General features: G+C 34.1%; 1 long non-coding RNA gene across 3 annotated transcripts; it reads right to left on the bottom strand.

Moving 5' to 3' along the window:
- Window positions 1–1,763: 1,763 nt before the first annotated feature.
- LOC132268235 (uncharacterized) lies at window positions 1,764–19,783 on the bottom strand. 3 transcript variants are annotated; one of them, XR_009469261.1, is made up of 8 exons: window positions 19,423–19,778; window positions 18,822–18,946; window positions 17,938–18,060; window positions 17,295–17,394; window positions 16,444–16,777; window positions 16,191–16,285; window positions 15,655–15,700; window positions 9,660–9,864 (listed from the first exon to the last, which is right to left on the bottom strand). It is a non-coding gene; the product is annotated as an uncharacterized LOC132268235 (long non-coding RNA). The 3 variants fall into 3 exon arrangements; XR_009469260.1 differs by lacking the exon at window positions 9,660–9,864 and adding an exon at window positions 1,764–2,036 and having other exon boundaries at window positions 16,191–16,777; window positions 19,423–19,783; XR_009469259.1 differs by having other exon boundaries at window positions 16,191–16,777; window positions 19,423–19,782.
- Window positions 19,784–22,320: the final 2,537 nt, after the last annotated feature.

The following is a 22,320-nucleotide window of genomic DNA, read 5'->3' as shown; positions in this document are numbered from 1 at the left end:
ACCTCCGACGAGCTTCCAAAGCCTTGAATCCCTCTTCCTCATCTCAGATCTCATCTCTCTCTTTCTCGATCCACTTCTCTCCCTAATTTGGCAAGTTTGAGTTTTATTTTAGATCCTGAGCTTCATCTTGATATTTTCCATGTTTCCATGCTAGATATGAGATTCTATGTTAGATTTGTTGCCTTTTTTGATGATTTTGAGTATGTATATATATGTATATATATTTGATTCTGATTTAGATTTTGGGGGTCATGTGCCTGTTCAAGTGACCATTCTTATGTTGTTGAGGTGTAGAGGGACCCACAAGCTTGCTCGAGTACCTCCCGTGTCGTCCACGTCACATATCTGTGACTTTTCGAATTTCTCGCTGTAACAACCCTGGATTTTTCAACCCAGCGTGTCCTTTGATGAACCGAGAATTGACCCGATAAAGGATCCAGATGCGGAAGCAAGAAACAAGACAACGGTCTCCAAAGGCACAACACACCTCTAAGACCCTAAGATGACTTTCCATGAGGTCATGGAACTCAATAAGAACTGGCGCGGAAGCAAAAGATTGGAAAAATAACAATTAAGCCCCCGGGGCAAAATAGTTATTTCTAAAAATATGGATTTAGGTGCCACCAAGCACACCGCTGGAAAGATAATGAAAAACTAATCAAGATGGACTCAAGAATCGCATGATTCGGAGTCTGGACAAAAGAGAAATGGCAAGACAAAGAAAGAAGAACACTTAAGGCTAAGAGGGTAAAATGGTAATTCGAACTGAAATGGGTACCCCTGTGTACACCATTGGATAGACAACAAAAAATTAACCAAGATAGACTCAAGTATCATTTAATTCAGAGTCTGGATGGTAAAGATATCAAGTCCTGAAGTTGAAAGAAGGGAAACCCTATCCTGGTTCGAACCAAAAACTGACACTACTTCACTAAAACTTGAATATCTCAAGATAAAAGTGGGATCTGACGCTGAAATTGGTACCATTGGAAAGCTTTTTTCGACGCGATCAATTTAGACTCAAGAACGGACCAATTTGGAGTTAAAACAAAGAAGATATGATAATTTGAAGTTGGAGGTGCAGTGCTGAACCAAGACACAAACACACACACACATGAACAGTACTATGAGCGCTCATGAAAGGCTGCGAGCGCTCGCGCGGTGCATGCCCCAGGGCAAAAACCCACTGCCCCATTTATGAGCGCTCGTGCAACATGGACAAGCGCTCGTTCTGCTAAAGCCTTAGCAGATTTCTGAGTTTGAAATGTGATTTTGAGGACTTTCTGGGCCTTTTTGAAAAAAACACAAAGAATAAACCACCCTCCCCCCCCCCCCCCCCCCCCCAAAATCATGTTTTCTACCCGACCGTATGGATGGAAACAAAAAAAAACACTGTAAAATGTCTAGAATGCCCCTAGACCAGATTACGCTCAAAAACAGTGAAAAGACAACTTTGCACCAAGCATGCATTTGACCCCAAATGCACCTCTAAGCTGAAAAAAGTATGCACACACACATAATAAGTGATTTTAAGCGCGCGGGAATGGCCCATGGCTCCTGGAAATGACCGATACAAAATCCGACCCCCCGACGGCTAAAAAGGCGAAAATGAACTTGAAATGGAAATTTTAAAATCTAAAATTAGCAAATGATTGGAAATTACCGTTTGGCCCTTGGCCACACTTCATACATGACTAATGAGACCCTATGGAAGAATGAAAATGAAATTCCTACACCCGATGCACCCATGGTGAAACAATAACTTACGATTTTTCAATATTTTCATAATATTTTATGAAGTCAAAAATTACATAGAATACAATATACATGTCATTGGCCTCCGGCCTCATCTCATACATGTAAAATACAATACAAAAGGTGTACTTAAGTACACATTACATAAATAGAATCAATTATACACATTTTGACATAAAAGGGCTATAAGTGGCATTTCAAGCCAACCTTTATAAGAATTAAAACCTTCTAGTCTACAATCATCCAAGCAATGATGAATATCATGAACCAAGTCTTCGTGCCTGAATAAAACCCCCAGTAACTTCGAGGTGAGTAAACAAGTTTACTCGTCGAGAATGAGCATGCATAGACTCGATATTCTTATAGATTTTTAGACTAGCATGAAACGATTCAAAAGGGTCATGCCACCTAACGTCTATGTCAAAGATTAGACTCAGGGATCATCCTAAGCTACTCATGTAATTGAAATAAGATACATGACATATATGCATACCAGTTACAAGTGTACTAACGAAGATTAAAACATGCGGGGTAAGTATACAAAACACAGTTATACTAACAAGATTGGAAACACACAAGGTAAGTATACAAGACACGAGTGTACTGGATGGAATTCAATATATACAAGAAGCAAGTGCACGATTTCAAGTGTGCTAGATGAAATATAAACACACGAAGCAAGCATAATACCTATGCAATTAAATAAGGTGAGAAGTACTCCATATAACACGACAAGGTTCTTAGATATTTAAGAGCTAACATTTGAGATCTAATAGTTTAGAGATTTTGCATGTTGATATAAATCATTACATATGGTCCATACCACCTAGAATCTAAGTCAAGTTACATGTATAAGGTCATTCCTAAGTCACGATAGCATAAAGTAACACGAAACGAGTTAACTATGAAAAATTGACAAGATTGAAACAATTCAATTAACACGACAAGGACAAGGAGTGAAATCAAGGATAATGCATAATACCCATGCAATTAAACAAGAATGGGACATTCCACACAACACGACAAGTTTAATGCACGAAATCAAGAACAAGGCATAATATCTATGCAAATAGACGAGAATGGAACATTTCACATACATGAAAAGTTTAAATCTTCAAAGAATAACAACTTGAAATTTAAAGAGTGAAATCAACTAATGTGCGAACTCGGATATCGCCCGGATCAAACCGTACTCTTGAGATCACTTTAGGGCTTCTAACCCATGGGTACCATTCCCCTAGTGCACACCATAGAACACAGTTCTTTTGGGATCACTTTAGGGCTATTAACCCAAAGGTACCCTCCCCAAATGCGCACGATAATGTAAGGAGCTCTCTATCTCCCGTACTAGAACCAAATCCTAGCCATGTCACTTCTTGTTCGATATCCCAAGTTCCAAAATCAACAAGTTGTGTAAGTCAAGATAATATCAAGATGCAAGAAATGCATTAACTACGTTTCATACACAACCAAGATTTTGGAAACACACAAGTCATGCCCTAGATTCTTAACTATGATGGTATGCGAAATGTCAAGAAATCATGGTATGCATCAACCTAGACTACAACCAAAATATATATAGTACATAGAATCCATTGACGTAAATACACAAGTATAAGATTAAGATTCAATTATTTGTTTAACAACTCTTGAACAATTAAATCATTCCAATGTAAGGGTGCAAGTTCATTAACTACATTAATGGAGCTAAGTTGGACCAAGTCATGATACATGATAAAAAGACAAAAGCCCTATGAAATAGTTGTCTAATTCATTAGGACACTAAGTAGAAATTAATTAACCTAATTAATTAATTTCTCTAGAAATCAAGGTTGTCCAAAAATCCTCAAAAAAATATATGTGAAAGTCCATTCCATGGTGATTGCAATTATCACATCAATTTCACAAAATGAGCAAGATATAAACATGTATAATTTAATTAATTTAAATTTAATTAAATCTCTAGATTTCAAAGGTTATTCAAATGATCTCAAATAAATATATGTCATGGCCACACCATATATCAAGTAAAAATTGAAAAACAAGCAAGGTACAATTAACTAGAATTTAAATCAAATTAAATTCATTTAATCTCTAGATTTAAAAACTCATTCAAATGGTTCCAAATAAATATATATCAAAGATCAAGTGAAGTCCATGCCATATTTCAAGTCAAAGTGAGTTATATGCAAGTTACAATTGATCATTAATTTCTCAAATTAATATAAAACATGCTTACAACTTGTATTTCATACCAAAGCAATTAAAACACTTAGAAAAATAAATTATAACACCCCCTACCTCACAAGAGGATTGTTCCTCTTGAATCCAAGGCTAGAAAGCACAAAATTGTAAACCCTTCTAGGGTTATGAAGAGGAGAGTGAGAGGAACAAAAAGTGTTCCAAGGTTCATGGTCTAAGGTGAGTGAAAAGGCCTCAAAAATCAAGGTCAAAGCTTAAGCATCAAGCTTCTCTAATAGTGGCTAGGGTTTTCTTTACAAGAGAGGGAGGAGATGAATGAAATAAAAACATAAACCCTAAACTAAATGTGGTGGGATTCTCCATTCACTAGGTGCCCTTACACTACCTCTCACACACACACTTGCAAGACTAAAGATGAGTCATACATTTATCACAAATCCATGGCTCATCCCTAGGCTTAATTTCAAGCCTACACTTGTCAACCATCCAAGCCAACAAGTGCACCAATCCTAAGCCAACAAATGGGTGAATCTCCACCCTCCAAGTGTCATCATCCAAGGCATCAAAGTGTTTCCACACAAATGTCAACAAGTGGACCAATGAGAGTGCGACACTTGTCACACTTTTCAAAAATTACAAAACGGTCCTTTTTGAAAATATCTTTTAAATTAAATTACAAAATGGTCCCCAAGATGAAAAATAATTACTTTAAGTAATTACACAAGAACCCCTCAAGTTTAGGATAATTACCAAAAAGTCATGCTTTCATGCCCTTTACAAGAAAAGTAAACATTTAACACGGTTTTCTACAAAAGTGAAAATGTAGATATCATGGAAATCAAATATCATGGATGCATGAAAAATCGGAATCAAATCCGAACATGAAAAGTGAGGTTGTGCCAATAAAGTGACAACCGAGAAAAAGATGAAAAGTAAAAAGTGTCGAAAAAACGAAAATGTGAAAATGACTCGGTCCTCAAAGGAAGTTATCAATCCAAACAAAAGAACCTCGAAAACAATTTCTAAGCACTCGAGATGACACCCAATGACGAGAAACAGAACTCGAAAAAGAAATTTAAACGGAAAAAATTTATTCGTAAAATTTGAGAAAAAGGAAAGGGAAGAAAATGACCGGGTCATTACACTCGCAACAGTTCGATCGATCGAAGTTTTCTCTGATCGATCAGAGAAAGATCGATTGAACTTATTCCTGGTCGATCTGAGAAGATCGATCTCACTCAAGTCATGATTGATCGAACTTCACAGATTTGCATATGCACACTTCACACACCATCTTTTGCGTTCCATGCTACCTTATTTATGCCCAATGCCTGTGTTTTCCACATTGGATGCATTCCATACTTACACTATTTAGCATGCTTCACTTAGTCACTGTTTACCTGGCTGCATTATCACTTGCATAGATTCATGTCGATTACTCTGAGTTATCTATCTTATTTGCCATACATGTTTTTATATACTGTGCTTCAATTCTCTATTATCTGTTACTGACTTCTATTGCAAGTGTTTCTTTTCTGTTTTGCAGGCCATGGCATGGGTTAAGACAGTTGCCCGTAGACAGTAAGAGAGGAGAGTACGACAGAGAGTAGAGGATCCAACAGAGCCTTCTTATACTCCGGATCCAACTCTAGAGCAGGCTAAGCAGCCTGAGCAGTTGCAGGAGTATAAGGAGCCAGCCCCGGTTCAGTCTGACGGCTCTACCTCTACCACCTCTGCATCTTCATCCCATTCTGATGAGGATGAACATATATCTTCTCCTTCTCCACCACTGGCACAGCCCGGCCAGATCTGAGATAGACCTATCTGGAAGTTCAGACGCCTTTCGGTGTCCCATGAGTCCGTATTTGGCATAACTTTCTTCTCCCGGTCAGTCTTGACTCGGGTAACTTTTAATGATATTGAGCGGCGCGGCATTTTAGCCATTCTGGCGCCAGTTACTTATCCTGTTTATCCGTGGCTTGTTTGGTTATTCTTCCAGAACCTCTGGTCGGTCCCGAGTAACCTATCAGAGGTGCAGACTACTATTGATGGCCACCCTATCAGCATCATAGTAGACACTTTGGCCAATTTTTGTCGATGCCCGCATGTCTGCCATCCTGATATTCACTATCCCATTCTGAGGAGGCCTTCTGATGCAGACATGGTCGTTGCCTTGACTGGCCATTACGCAGATGGCGAGACTTTCGCCACCAGGACTTATCTGCCCAATGACTTATGGTTTTTCAATTCGGTATTATACTAAAATGTATTTATGGCGGGCCATAAGATCAAGAAACGTTCAGACTTTCTGGCAGCTCTTTATGCATTCTATACCGACGGCTGCAACATATATGGATATAGAACTAGAGCAGCAGCCTCCAGAGGAGTTACAACATCACTCTTCAGTTGGGTCACCAGTTCATTTCCAGGAGCAGGGTCAGGATGTACCACAGTTTCATGATCCAGTCATGCCTGAGGCTCCAGTTCCGACACCCGGCCTAGGAGAGCGTGTCCAGTCATTGGAGGATGCAGTAGTCTCTCTCATAGAGACATTTTTACTCTCTATGCAGATGTCTTAGCTGCGCTGCGTGACACATCCAGAGATATCCGGGGATCACGCCCCGCTCGCCCTACCTTCTCTGCCTGATCTTTTTATCTCTCTTTTATCTATTATATATATCTGTGATATCTGACTATTCTTTTTATACTGATATGATATTTTTGCGGCCAGTCTATCGGCCCAGACACTATGATATACCATATACTGTTTATTATCTTTCTTTCTACACATGTTATCTTTTGGATGTCATATCTTTACATTGATATATCTGTCTGTGATTGACTTGATTATTAGGTGCATTCCAATGACTTTAGTAAGAGAGAATGCTGCCCAAAATTTTCTTTCATGACCACTCTTATTCCTCTCTCTCTTTACTTCATTTCCTATCCCATTTACACTTACATGTCCACTGTGCACAGTTATTATCCCTTTATTATCTGATGAGTTTTATCCAAGTGCCATATTTTCAATACCGTAGTCAATTTCAAGTTTGGAGGGTTGTACCACCCACTTTGGATATTTGTGTCCCGGCCATTCTTTACCTTGGTTACACTGGTATACTCTTTCCTTTTGTTCTTTTTACACATTGAGGACACTGTGCCATTTAAGTTTGGGGGTAATGGGTGTTAATTACAGTGTTAAGCATGACTTGTGTATTTGAGGGATTTTCTATGATTGGTCAATAAATAGTTGTGATTGTGATCTTTTGAGGACTATATTGCTTAAAATTTAAAAATTACTTAACTTGTGAGTCCAATTCTCTTTGTATGCCCTGTGGATGCCATTTAGGAGTAAATTTTTTGAAAGATTGATATCTTGCTTGCACTTATGGTCTACATCATCCTAATTTTGTGATTGTTTTGAGATTCACTCTAGGATTCTGCACTAGCACAGGCGCACACTAGTATTCATTTGTGGGGTACATGCTTTATTGATTATTGAATTGGTTATATCCCAATTGGGATAGAAGTGCATTGAAAGTTTTCATTTTGATAAAGGTGGATAACAAACCCTTTTCATTGAGTAGCCGGGATTCTAGTCTCATCAAGCACTGAATTTCTCGCGCCGAAAGGTGGAGGGCCCAAACTCTAGGTTAATAATTGAATGTTACTTAAAAAAAAAAAAAAAAAAGTTGCAAAAGCAATAAAAAGTGAGGACTTATACCAAAAGGTGAGAAATGGGAAATGATTAGATGGAGATTATTTTGATTTGTAGCCTAGTTGATTTGAGTTTGTAAGTTCTTAGGGGTGTTTAAACACCGAGTGCCCTAAAGCCGTCTGGTTTAGGAGTCATTGACCTAACGCTCAACCTCATGGATCACTAGAAAGCTTAATAAATCAACACATTGCACTATGCTTCCATCTTTGATCTTTAGGATAGTGTAAAAAAAAAAAAAAAAAAAAAAACAATTGAGTAAAAAGAATAAGCACACCTAGAACAATAAAGATTTAATAAAAGGTCCACTCTTTATTTTGATGATCAGTACTAGATTTGTGTGCTAATTTAAGGATAAGGATGTGATCATTTCTTTAGTTGGCTAAGATAGCAACATATTTGATGCCAGTTCACTCAAAAAGGATTCTAGAGTTGTTTTGATTTGCATAATCATTTTCTTGATGTATGGAGGACCATACTTGCTTGTTTGATGTTGAAATTTTGGGAGATTGATTGGAAATGGTTGAAAAATTACATACTTGAAGTAGTTTTCTCCCAATGCTTATTTGCAATATTGGTGTCTCTTTTGTGATAATGAGCATAATGTTTGTGGTATCATTTCTGGAAACCCTCACGAGACTTCACTCGTCCACTAGGGGTAACCTAGGGGTTTAAAAGACTTGTTACATATGCTAAATGCAATTATGTTCCCAACGAAAGTGGCGTTATCCATTTATTGCCTTCTAGTTCATAGTTGTATAGTCGTTCATTTCATTCATTTACTTTATAGTTCATTGCTAGAGACTAGCAATATTTAAGTTTGGGGGTGTGATGAGTAATGAAAAGTGCGCATTTAAACCCCTTAAACTTAGGTATTATAGAATCTTTATCTATCTTATTTTCCCGTCTTAGATTAATTTCATGTTATTGCCCTTTTTAGGTACTTATCCCAAAAATAAGTTAATTCAGCCAAATAAGAGCTTAAAAGAAGCAATTTCAAGCTGAATGGAAAAAAGGAGCAAAGTGGAAGCAAAGTGTCCACTCTTTATTTTGATGATCAGTACTAGATTTGTGTGCTAATTTAAGGATAAGGATGTGATCATTTCTTTAGTTGGCTAAGATAGCAACATATTTGATGCCAGTTCACTCAAAAAGGATTCTAGAGTTGTTTTGATTTGCATAATCATTTTCTTGATGTATGGAGGACCATACTTGCTTGTTTGATGTTGAAATTTTGGGAGATTGATTGGAAATGGTTGAAAAATTACATACTTGAAGTAGTTTTCTCCCAATGCTTATTTGCAATATTGGTGTCTCTTTTGTGATAATGAGCATAATGTTTGTGGTATCATTTCTGGAAACCCTCACGAGACTTCACTCGTCCACTAGGGGTAACCTAGGGGTTTAAAAGACTTGTTACATATGCTAAATGCAATTATGTTCCCAACGAAAGTGGCGTTATCCATTTATTGCCTTCTAGTTCATAGTTGTATAGTCGTTCATTTCATTCATTTACTTTATAGTTCATTGCTAGAGACTAGCAATATTTAAGTTTGGGGGTGTGATGAGTAATGAAAAGTGCGCATTTAAACCCCTTAAACTTAGGTATTATAGAATCTTTATCTATCTTATTTTCCCGTCTTAGATTAATTTCATGTTATTGCCCTTTTTAGGTACTTATCCCAAAAATAAGTTAATTCAGCCAAATAAGAGCTTAAAAGAAGCAATTTCAAGCTGAATGGAAAAAAGGAGCAAAGTGGAAGCAAAGTGTGGAAAAACAGCAAGTTCGATCGATCTCAACATTCCTTCGATCGATCAGAGCAGCATCAATCTGGCCTCATCAAGATTGTGATACCCCCTAATTTCGGAACACGGGTTGATCAAGTCCGAGCACAAAACCAGGGGATATCTAAACAATTAAAGTATTTCAAATAAACACAGAGTACAAAAAGAAATAAAAAGAATAAATAACTCGCTGAAGGGAATCTATTAAATAAAAGTTTCATTAATAATTTTCTAAAATTTATAACTAGGGAATCTTGTAACTCAAGGACCCCTTAACCAAAATCCACTATCTATTAATCTATTAATACTTACGGAAGTAATAATATCATATTTTGAAATAAAATAGAAAGAATAGATAAGTCCTCCAGTTGCGGATCCTCAATTTTGAGACTTGAACTTCTAATAACCTGAAAAATAAATCGTGGGTTAAACCCTACGAGGAAGTTCACTTTACCAGGCCTCTGAAAACCAATAAGTAGATCATCTCTGATCAAAACCAAACCTAATAAAGTTTTAACTTTAATACAGCATGATATACATATATATAAATAATTATATATACTACACTAATCACATCCATTAATAGATTTAATAAATTTCCAAACCTATTAAACAATGATTAAAATAATAATTATACCAAGACTAATCCACCATTTCTTTTTTAAAAAAACTCCTTTAACCTTAATCCCATCCTAGTCAGTAGCTTAATCATTTAAACAATAAGTTATAATACAAGGAATCTTATATTTAATCCCAAAACCCGATAATGATTTTAATTATTTAAATCACATATTCAAACTCTAAGCTTTGATAAATCATCAATGTCATCACCAATATTATTCTATTAATATAAAATAATATACTAACCAGTAAGTACTAGATTATTCTAATTTAAGAATATCTAATCCTAATCCAATCTATACATACAACAACTATAAATGATATTTTAATCATCTAACACATAACAATCTAATTACACTTTGGCAAATCAACCATGCCATTATAAATACTTTCATTTATATATTGGCAACTCAACCATGCCTCCTTAAGTATTTTTATTTATACATTGGCAATTCAACCATGCCTCCACAGGTATATTTATTCATACATTTAATTAGCAACTCATCCACGCTTTCCATATATGTATTCTATTCATACAAATATTCAGGTAATATATTTAATCCTTTGGCAAATCATCCATGCCTACACTTTAACCATGAATTAACTTTAAACTTAACAATACGCTAAATCATACATAGCCATCTCATGCATATTATACGCATATTATTAATTTCATAACCAGTCCATCCAAATATATTAAGTAAAAATAATAACACTAATGATCTGAATTTACATATATATACACATATATTATATAATATATATGTGTATAATCTTTCCTTAATAATCCTTAATTATTTAAAATCATATATACATATATATCAATAATTATATATATATATATATATATATATATATATAATTATTGATATATGTACCACTATCCATACAACGGCTGAGCTCAAACACTACTTAAAATATACAACATATCTATATCACAAGTGTCCCTTGGGTGTCTTTTGTTGTGTGACTTTCGCGTTGTGTATTCTTTTACTTAGAGTTTAAGTTTAGGATTCATTATATTCTATATTCAGTTCATTAGTGCGTCCTAAAGTTCAATCGTTTAGTCTTGTCAACAAATGGTAGGACATCGATTTGGAAGGTATTTGAGAAGGCAAGAGCGTAAGTGCTAGGATTGTATGCTAAATTAGTATGTAGGGAGACGATCTTTTATCATGGAAACTGATTTAATGACATAGACTACGAAGGTCGATAGTTTACGTTCATATAGTAAACACATGTGCAAGATAGAGTAGATAACTGAATTGTGGGAAGTTATTACTTCTACACTCAGTATTGTTCAGGGAGGATGAATGTAGTTGCAGAATTGGTTTTTAAGTTCTGTTTTGAGGATTGGGGTGTTTCAAAATTATTTAGATCAAATTAGGTGATTTAAATAATTGAAATAGATTGGTTAAAATCTCAGAATGATAATATTCATTAATATGCTAAGGACTTGAACCATATGGAATTTTAATTAACTTACATGTTGTGAATAAATAATTTATTTGCTTAATATTATTCTAGCAATTTCAATGTCTATTTATGTGATTTTAATCATGTATTGGCATATAATATAATTATGTATTTATTGAATTTTTATTATAATTACTTCTGGATTATTTGATGTATAATTATATATATTTCATGAAGTATGGGTTTTATGGATTTATGCACCATTAAAATAATATGGAGGTATTTTAGGGACGGATTAACGGAATAGTTAAGTCCTACCTATTTATTTATAGATTGTATGGTTTAATGCACCGGTATGGGACGGTGGCATTTCAGGGACGGATTAACCAAAGAAGTTAAGTCCTACCTATATATTTATAAGGGAACGGATTAACCATAGAGTTAAGTCCTACTTATTCGTGTCAGGTCAACGGAATAGTTGGATGGCATGCCATTGAAATAATATGGTTGGATAATTTACTTTTATGTTTGGATATAATGGATTATATATATATGTGTGTGTGTGTGTGTGTGTGTGTGTGTGTGTGTGTCACGATATGAGCTTGAGTCTCAGGATCAGTGGTTAGGATGGAGGCGTATATTGCTGATTGAGATGGGTAGCTGGATTTAAGGATGTGTGGGCCATGGTAGAAGGAGGACTCGTGACCACCTTTGTGTGCATTTTACATAAGATACCCACTATCCGGTTAAGACTGCTTTAGTCCAGTGAGAGTCTCTAGTGTGTACTTATATTTATCAATTATATAAATATGGAATTAGCTAATTACGAGATGTGTCTGCTAATTATGAGTATGTGAGGATGGGTTAATTTCTACACAGATAAAAGGAATAATGAAATTTGAAATTAAATAATCAAAGTTTTCATTTCATGGATTCGTGAATTCCGAGGACAGAATTCCTTTTGTTAGGGGGGAAGAATGTAATACCCCAATATTTTAAAGGATTTATTAATTGAAATTAATTATTTTTATTTTATTTTTAAATAATTTATTTGATTCAATTTGAATTAATTGCGTTTATTTTAATTTTTAATTGATTTGTTTTATTGAGTGCTTAGATTAATTATTTTATTTTATTTATATTTCATGAATTATTGATATGATAATTGTTGTGTGTGTGCTTAATTATTGATTGAATTATTGACGTGTTGATTTTATTGGTATAATATGATTTGGTTGTAATTTATTGTTTTGTGTATGTGTTTAGTGTAATTAGTTTTTTAATTTAAGTGTTTATTTAATTATTTGGTTTATTTAAATGAATTGGATTTGGGCTTAAGGAAAGTTGAACCAAAAGATATGGTCTTGGGCTTGAATGAAGCCTTATTGGGTTAATTAATAAAGGCCCATGGTTATTTAATTATTTAAATGATTATTTTTGTATTAATTATAAATATATATAATTATATATAAATATAATTAATTAATAATTGTTATGGAAAGATATATATATATATATATATATATATATATATATTTATTTATTTATTTATTTATGGATATATATAGGTCTATATGATTTAATTAACCCATGGGTTAATTATGAAAGGTATATATATATATCTGTAATATAATATATGTTTATAGATATATATTATTTAAGAATTATTATTTTATTTGAAAGTCCTAGTTGGAATAGGATTTGGATTCTAATGTGTATAAATATACGCATAAGACTTTAGGGTTAAAAGTTTTACACGTTAGAAAAATAAGAGAGAGGGAGAGAAGGAGAAGGTTGATAAAGAGGAGGCCGGATTAGAGAAAGAGGACATCGGATTTGGAAGATGCAATCAAGGCTTGAACCTTCGGTTTCGTTTTGAAACCTTCAGGCGAGTTCTTCTCTAAATTTCCTCTTAGAACTCATAAGGATTTCTCCTTAAGTATCAAAATTTAAGATTAAATTTATTGATTAAATGATGGTTAGTACGGAATCTTTAAAATATGAATTATTATATTTTATTTTTAGAATTTTAGATTTTTATTGTTTTATATATATGTTGCATATTTTGTTTACATTAATCGATAGGCTGAATCTAGACCCAAGAGGGTTAATTAGTGTTTCTAGAATTTATGGGAATTTTCTGTAATTTTCTGGAATTTTTAGATTAAATTTAGAATGTATTTTATATATTTTTTGGAATTATTCTAGAATTATTTTCTATCTTAATTTGGAAAAATTATATAGATAGTTTATATTATATATATATATATATATATATACACACACAACACTGGAGGCGACGTCGGTAAAGTGGGCGCAACAATAGGGTAGTAATCTGGTGTAGGACGGTGCATGGTAAGAGGTTAAACCACTAATCTGGGCCATTGGAATAGTTTAGACATAAGTGGAATGATTATGTGCATTGCGGTGTACACAAAAGAGTGTGTATGTGAATCTGGATCATGGATTAGGTTTGGTCAACAGAAGATTAATTTGGTGTGGGTGCATACATGTGAGCTCAAGTGAGCTAATCTGGTGTGGGTGCATTCAAGTGAGCTAATCTAGTGTGGGTGCGCTCACAGTAGTGTTTGAGCTCAGCTAATTATTTTTCCTGTTTGTAACATAAAATTAAAACGGTCATAACTTAGTCATCTTAAATCGAAATTGGGTCATTCTTGAGCTCAAATTCAAGAATTTTTCGTCGTCTTTCCAATAGTACCAATTTCATTATCAGATTCCCATCTTACTAGAAGATATTTACATTTTAGTGAGACAGTGTCGGAAAACTATTTAAACCGATATGGAGTATTTAGGGGAAACTATCTCTGACATATTTAGTAGCATTAATTTGTGTAATATAGTAAATTAATAATTGGTTTTATAATATATATATATATATATATATATATATTTATTTATTTATTTATATATGTGTATATATGGTTTATTTAATTTATGAGTTGTATTGATAGTGGTACATATATATATATATATAATTATTGATATATATGTATATGTGATTTTAAATAATTAAGGATTATTAAAGAAGGATTATACACATATATATTATATAATATATGTGTATATATATGTCAATTCAGATCATTAGTGTTATTATTCTTACTTAATATATCTAGATGGACTGGTTATTAAATTAATGATATGCGTATAATATGCATGAGATGACTATGTGTGATTTAGCGTATTGTTAAGTTTAAAGTTAATTCATGATTAAAGTGTAGGCATGGATGATTTGCCAAAGGATTAAATATATTACCTGAATATTTGTATGAATAAAATACATATATGGAAAGTATGGATGAGTTGCTAATTAAATGTATGAATAAATATACCTGTGGAGGCATGGTTGAATTGCCAATGTATAAATAAAAATACTTAAGGAGGCATGGTTGAGTTGCCAATATATAAATGAAAGTATTTATAATGGCATGGTTGATTTGCCAAAGCGTAATTAGATTGTTATTTGTTAGATGATTAAAATATCATTTATGGTTGTTGTATGTATAGATTGGATTAGGATTAGATATTCTTAAAGAATAATCTAGTACTTACTGGTTAGTATATTATTTTATATTAATAGAATGAAAGTATGGTGGTTGGGCACGATTCAGGAATGTAGTGAGAAGAATATGAAGTAAAAAATATCCACCAGACAGATTTTGGCATTAAAAAACATTTTAAAGGTAGAAAAAATGGGTGAAAATTAATTTTGAAGTAATATCATCTTGCAAATAAAAATACCTGTGTAAGGAAAATCACGATCCTTTTGAATTTTGTTGAGAAAATGAGAACTTTATGAAATTAAATATATGAACTTTTCCCAAGAAATTCGGGATATTTCTTCTGATGTATGAACTATTGGAATATTGGAGTACACCAGCTTTAATTTTTAGACGAGAATGGTAAGAAATCTAAAGACAATTTAAGGATTTTTTTATCCATGGGAAAAGTAAGTCCATCTTGATAATCATAAAAATAAAAATAGAAAAAACTAATAATCATACCTCAAGGATACTAAGAAAGAAAAATCTTCAGGATATTAAATAATTGATTGACACACCCAAATGGCAAAAGCAACCTCATCTTGAAAACTCGTATTATTTTATGAAATAATCAAACTTAAGCAGCACAGCACAAACCTGGCCCTCGGATCAAGTTGCTCCTTGATTTCAGTTCTCTCTTTGTCTGGCAAATGTTTACAACGGTCATCAAGAGAAAATATATATGGAGATAGAGGATGAGATAATGCCACAAAAAGCATATAAATGTTATTTTTTGTTTTGCACTTTTACAGCTTACTTCATAAGGAATTTGAGGTTATTTTGAGATAACACTATTTCTCAAAGGTCATTGAAGTCTATGGCTATGATTCCACAACTACTTGTAAACAGAGTTTCTACTTTCACCAATTTGAGAAATTACAAGAATTAATTGGAGCTTTTAGACTCAGCAGCAATTTGAAACTAAAAACTAAAAAAGGAAGTACTAAAATAATAAGCAGGGAAGATGTAAAGTAGTTAAGTAACATTTTTTCAACTTCACTTTCAAAACAAGAAGGATTGTTACAGCTATCTGGTTGGTTCCATAACAACTCGGCAACTCCAATAAATAATTACAAGAAAGCTGCACTAATCTACCATCCAAACCAGCCAAAACAACATAGACAAAAGCTAACCTCATTGTTTTCAATCGCTCCAAGCTACCCTTCAGCATTGAATCCAACACATTGAAAACTGCACATGGATCTCTTTTATGGTCATAACCCTTGTTCTGTGGAAACCAAAATACAAACAAAATACATGCAATGAATTAAAGAACACAACCACAAGTTTCTTCAAAAGAACTCATCAAACTTCAAACTTTCTTTTTTCTAATATTTGTGAACAAAATACAAACAAAATACATGCAACGAATCAAAGAAATAGTACTTAAAACACATTATGTCCTTAAAACACATTAAAGTCCAGGTAGATGGGGATGTAAATGAAGTTGTCCTGAAGTAATCAAGAGTCAGTCCTTGGCATTAGATGATTTGCAGAGCCCTACAAAGAATCCAATTCAAACAAGAGGAGAGAGAGAGAGAGATCAAAAACGCCATTTAATAAAAAGTTGCTGAAATCATCATAATTATTTTATCACTACTATAAATTGCTCTATCAACTAATTGAGATATTGCAATATTCTTGAACGAAAATATTGAAGCCACAAACAAAATAGGGAGCCAAAATCGAACTCGTTGTGATTTGAGCCGTCTGATGACATCTGCACACATCAAAACCAAAAACAAAATATCAACATCAACAGCTCAAAAAAGAGTAAAGCGAAATTGGTCATCATCATCATCAATGTCACAGTTAATTACCAATCAACATAAAGCAAATTAGAGAGTGATAATCTTCTAATTTTATAAGAAATAGATTTGACCCAATGAAATAAAAGAGTAAAGCAAAACTGGCCACCATCTTTTTTTTTTTTTTTTTTTTTTTTTGGAGGAAATGAATGGTTCATGGACAAAATACTAGGTGGGTAGGCATTAAATGTGAAAAATAAATGGAATTTGATCCAATTCACGAGCTGAAAGGAACAACTAGCTAAGACTACCCCAGTTCTTGAATTTAAACGATGTCAAGTTTTCTATTTTCTGCAACTAAACACTTAAATAAATGTATTGAATGACATAATGTACCAAAACTATAATTGCATTAAACCTAGTTCGTGTATTTGTGTGTATAAATATAATATTATTCAAGAAAAATATTAGTTGAAAATTGAAACTCACATAGAAAGCAGTGACAGTCCCTGCAGAGTCACCCTCTACAAACTTGATCTGAATGTTTACTTTCCCAAACAAATACTTGTTTTGAATTGAAATCCAGCCCCTGAAATTGCATATATGTTATATAAATCAGATTTAAAAAAAAAAAAAAAAATAGAGCAAAAGCATCAAGAACAAAAAAGAAAAATAAAAACTTAAGCAGAAAAATAAGTAAATGAAAACTAAAATTGAGACACCCAATACATAACAAGGAAAATCATGAAGACCTAACACAGATTCATTTGTTTATGAGAATAGTTATCTAGTTTCATCTTAAGAAGCTCTCCTTCATAGAGGAAATGGTCCAGTGCCCAATCTTGACTTTATGATCTACTAAGCCAGTCATTTACATCGTCCCAAGCAGTCAAGGATCTGGGCATTTACTTGATCAAAAGACTTGATAAATATTAGGCAAGGAGGCAATATAAAATTTTCAACATAAAAGATTCCAGCAAATAAATATAAGCCTCGAATGTTAAAAACACAAACTCAATGGCAAAATGTGTATATCTCTAAATAGTTCTTAGACTAAAGAAGCTCTCAAAATTCATCAACCATGTTCCTTCTGTCCTACATAAAAGGGAGGAGGGGTTATGTTAATCACCACCTATTATTTAGTGGTTTGACTTTGTAAATCTGAACTATCCAATTGGATGTTGTGAATGCTTCTTCCAGGTATTCAAGCTTTGCGTCCTTATTTTCTTTTTCAACTCCCCTCGCTCGATCATACCTGCCACAACAAAAAGCCATTACAAGACATTAGTGATGTATTTTAGGCGTCATGAAAGCATAACAATGCCTCCATTGCAAACCAATCTGAAACAGACTTCTACAAAATAGAAGTCGATTATATAAAATGTAACTCAAGAGGTAAATTTGAAAGAGACATAACAGTTTGTTACCATATTACTTCTAACATTGGCAATGATCCTGTTGAAAGATTAATTTATGTTTCTAAGTTTTCATTAGCACAAGTCTAGGTTAGGGTGTAAATTGCAGTCGTACAACAACCTTGCCATGATTCATGAGTGGAGCAAATACTCATGAACAGAAGGAGCGTTAGCCAACTGTTGGTCTGAATATTTTTTTTTTTAACTAGCATACAAAAAAGTTGATACAGGAAATTCACATACAAATTTTTTTTTTTTAAAACCAGCGTACAAATGACTATTTATTTGTTTGAAATTGCTCTACACAAAAAGTTATTTTAATGTGACATTTTCTTTTAGATTTGTTTGTAACACAAAAGAAAAAAGAAGATAGTTTTTTAAAATATTTTTTTATAAAAAATGTTTTGCATATTATATATAGTCAAACACTATTTTATCAGACAACAATTTAGACAACTCTAAGGCCTGACATTATGGAGTTTGGGAACACATTTGATGTTCAACGGTTGTCGTAGGATACCAAAATTCCATTTATTGATGTTGCAGGGGCCTTCATGACCAAAAGTTTCCAAGGCAAGATGCAGAAAAATGACTTTCATACCTGACTTGTGCTCTTGAAGATGCGAAGGAAGAGTCTGCTTGAAGAAAGCTGAGAGATTAAAGACAGAGAATAGGCAAAGCGAGGAAGATGCTCCGTTGCAAGATATTCAAAAAACTGAACCACTCCTGTAAAACAGCAATTATGAATTAAAACCGCAAAAATAAAAATAAGAATAATTAAAAGTTTAAACTAAAACAATAATTTCAACTGCCAAAAGAATTTATACGCCAGACACAAAATAATATATGAAAATAGATTAAATTTAATATCCCCTTACAAGTTCAACAGATTTCAAGCAAATAGATTAAATTTTTGCCAAACAGATTCAAACGAAATTCGTAACAAATAAGGGGAAAAGTAAAAGGAAAAACCTGATCTGTGTGTGTATAGAGAGATAATTACGCCATTGAAAGTGCGCTAAACACATGTAACCCTTAAATCTAGCGTAAAATTTACCAATGCAATCTGAAAACTAAAACACTTTAAATAACAAATCCACATAAAACCCTAAATTTACTCAATATTATCACCAGAATAACAACAATCTTAGGTACAATGATCTACACAGGTAATCAAAATCAGATGGCAAACAGTTACTAACCTAAAAAAGTGTAGACAAGGTTTTGGAAACCCCCAACAATGACTCTTTCTCTCTCTATGTGTGCAGTAGCAATGACTTTGTCTCTCTAAACCAAGCCACCAGTTTTAGAGCGTTGGTCTCTGATTAAAATTCGGGTTTTGGAACACTGACTGATGGAAGGGGAGAGAGCTGTAATGACCGGTGATGGAAGGAGAGAGAGCTGTGATGGAAAACAAAATGGATTACAAGATCGGGCGAGACCGGCGATGGAAGGGGAGAGAGCGTTAGGGCTTGCAAAATGAAATGGGAAAGTGAACACAGTGTTAATGGCCCCAAAAAACACGACGTAGTAAAAGGCCCCAAATATTCTATAGCAGAGGGAAAAAGTGGTGGGAAGGGAAAAAAGTGGAGGGAAAAGATAAAAAATTGGAGGGAAGGGGAAAAAAGGTAGGGAATGGAAGGGCTATTACCAATGCTTTTTTTTAAAGCGTTGGTATAACTACTACCCCCTATACTACCGCTTTAGAGAAAAACGCTGGTACGATTACCCCTATACCAAAGCACTGGTATGATTACACCTATACCAGTGCTCCTAAAAAGAGCGCTGGTATGATTACCCCTTTACCAGCGCTTTTTGGTAAAGCGCTGGTATGATTATATCTATACCAGCGCTCCTAAGAAGAGCACTGGTATTAGTTCACCTATACCAGCATTCTTCTAAAGGGCGTTGGTAAAAGCCTAATATGTTGTAGTGTGTGTGCATAAATCGTGGTTTCAATGAATGGATTTTAGTCTCATTTGATAGGTTGTGTTTTCCATTTGAATTGGCTAGACAATCTATACTTATTTGCCATCTATGCCTAGTTTTAATTAATGTCACATACACACACAAGTTACAATTCAATTTCCCCATTGATATACAATTACTAGTGTCTAGTAAAGTCAAGCTTATTGGTGAGCTCTAGTACCCCAAGTCCTCTCCTTTATATCTTTTTCCCTACTTTGTAAATTGTTACATTTTACTTGCTTTAATTTCAAATTGCATTGTAGTTTAATTTAATCAACCAAACAAATCATCTTTTGATCACTTGACCTACTGACCCTATACATTGTTTCCATTGCAAACATGCCCACAATCCCTTGGGACGATTCCTACTCACCCTAGCTATATTTTTAGTTAGAGGTAGTAGTTGCTTTTATAAATTTAAAACTTGGCCACATTGCACACTTACATTCTTAATGCATTCTTAAACGTTGGTGCACGCGATGACCCACCAGCAAGCATTGAATCTTTAAATTGCTACTATTGCTTGGGACTTTTGTGAGCGTATCTTGAACTTTTTTACTTAATTGTATTTCGGTCCTTGTTGAGGCCACTTATTTTAAATGTTGAAAGCATGGGAGCACGGGAACAATGTATATGGAGGTTGATTGTTAATTGATTGTAGTTATGGAGGAGAAGTGTTAATATTTGTGATATTTGTTGGTGTGTTGACTTGATTTGTGCATGCATAGTAGATGGTCCCTTAATCGTCCTATTCTTCCATTGAATCTTAATCTTGAATCCATTATACGTAATCCAAGGGGTAGAGGTAGTTCTAGTTCAATCTTTCCAACTCTTGATTACCCCATTACATCAATGGAGGATCATGTTGAGGATCTCAGTCATGTAAACCAATAAGGAATCTACCACCCTAACATTAAGCAACCCAATGTGCAACAACATGATAATATGCACGTTCTTTTAAGAATGCCTAGACAACCACTTGTTCCTCAATCACCAATTGTCTAAGTTCCACTTGGAATGCCAAAGCCACTCTTTGTGCCACCACCTCCCATAGGTCAAGTTAATCTTGGAGCTCAAGTAGTGCAACAAGCCCCAAATGCTCCCATGGTTCCTAAAGACCATTATGTGTTGAATGAATATAATGCAACCACATACATCCGACTACCTAATTTCTAAGCGCACTATTATGAGATCAAACCTCAAACCATCCAAATGTGTTTGAATTTCTATTGGTTAAGCAATTAGGAACCCTACAAACACTTGGATGAGTTTCTTGAAGTGTGCTCTACCGTGAAATACACGGACATACCGGAGTAGTTTCTAAGATTAAAACTCTTCCCATTCATTCTTAAAGATAAAGCCAAGTATTGGTTCGCCAATTTGAGGCCTCTTACCATAACATCTTGGGTGGAGATGTAACAAGAGTTTCTAAACAAGTATTACCCCGCCTCTAGAACTAATGCCATGCGAACCTTAATTTGTGAATTCTCACAAGGGGATGGGGAGTTTCTATATGAAGCTTGGGAGAGATTGAATGATTTGCGTAGGAAGTGTCTACACCATGACATTCCAAAATGGCAATTAGTGTAATACTTCTATAAAAGCCTATCGGAAACCCATAAGGGAACGGTAGATGCTTCAATGGGAGGTTCATACTTAGACGAGCATGAGGATGACATATGGCAATTATTTGGAAGTATGAGTGAGAATTCTATACATAGATCGCAATCCTTTTGCAATAGTCGAAATTCTAATTTAGGAGGGAAGAAGAACTCTAACTTGTATCAAGTTAAGAGTTCCAATGACATTGTTGCCGAAGTTAAAACCTTGACTCAAAGGTTTGATCAATTTTTAATGAATCACAACTCGGCCAATCAAACATCTTCCTCTCCCCATCATCATTCCAATAAGACATGCATGGCATGTTCTAGTGTGCTTCACAATACTTCCAATTGTCCCCATGGACATGTTTAACGTGAGCAATATGAACAATTTAATGCCGCTTTCATAAATCAAGGGAATAATCCATTTTCAAATCAATACAATCCGGGTTGGAGAAATCACCCGAACTTTTTAGTGCGAACCCTCCTCAAAATCAAAGTCGTTTCCAAGCTAAGTATGTTCCCCCTCAT

This window comes from Cornus florida, unplaced genomic scaffold (assembly GCF_030987335.1).
Source record: "Cornus florida cultivar Cherokee Brave unplaced genomic scaffold, ASM3098733v1 CherokeeBrave_3.0.0_Hap2_Chr08, whole genome shotgun sequence".
Taxonomy (NCBI): domain Eukaryota; kingdom Viridiplantae; phylum Streptophyta; class Magnoliopsida; order Cornales; family Cornaceae; genus Cornus; species Cornus florida.
This window is presented reverse-complemented; position numbering and strand designations above follow the sequence as displayed.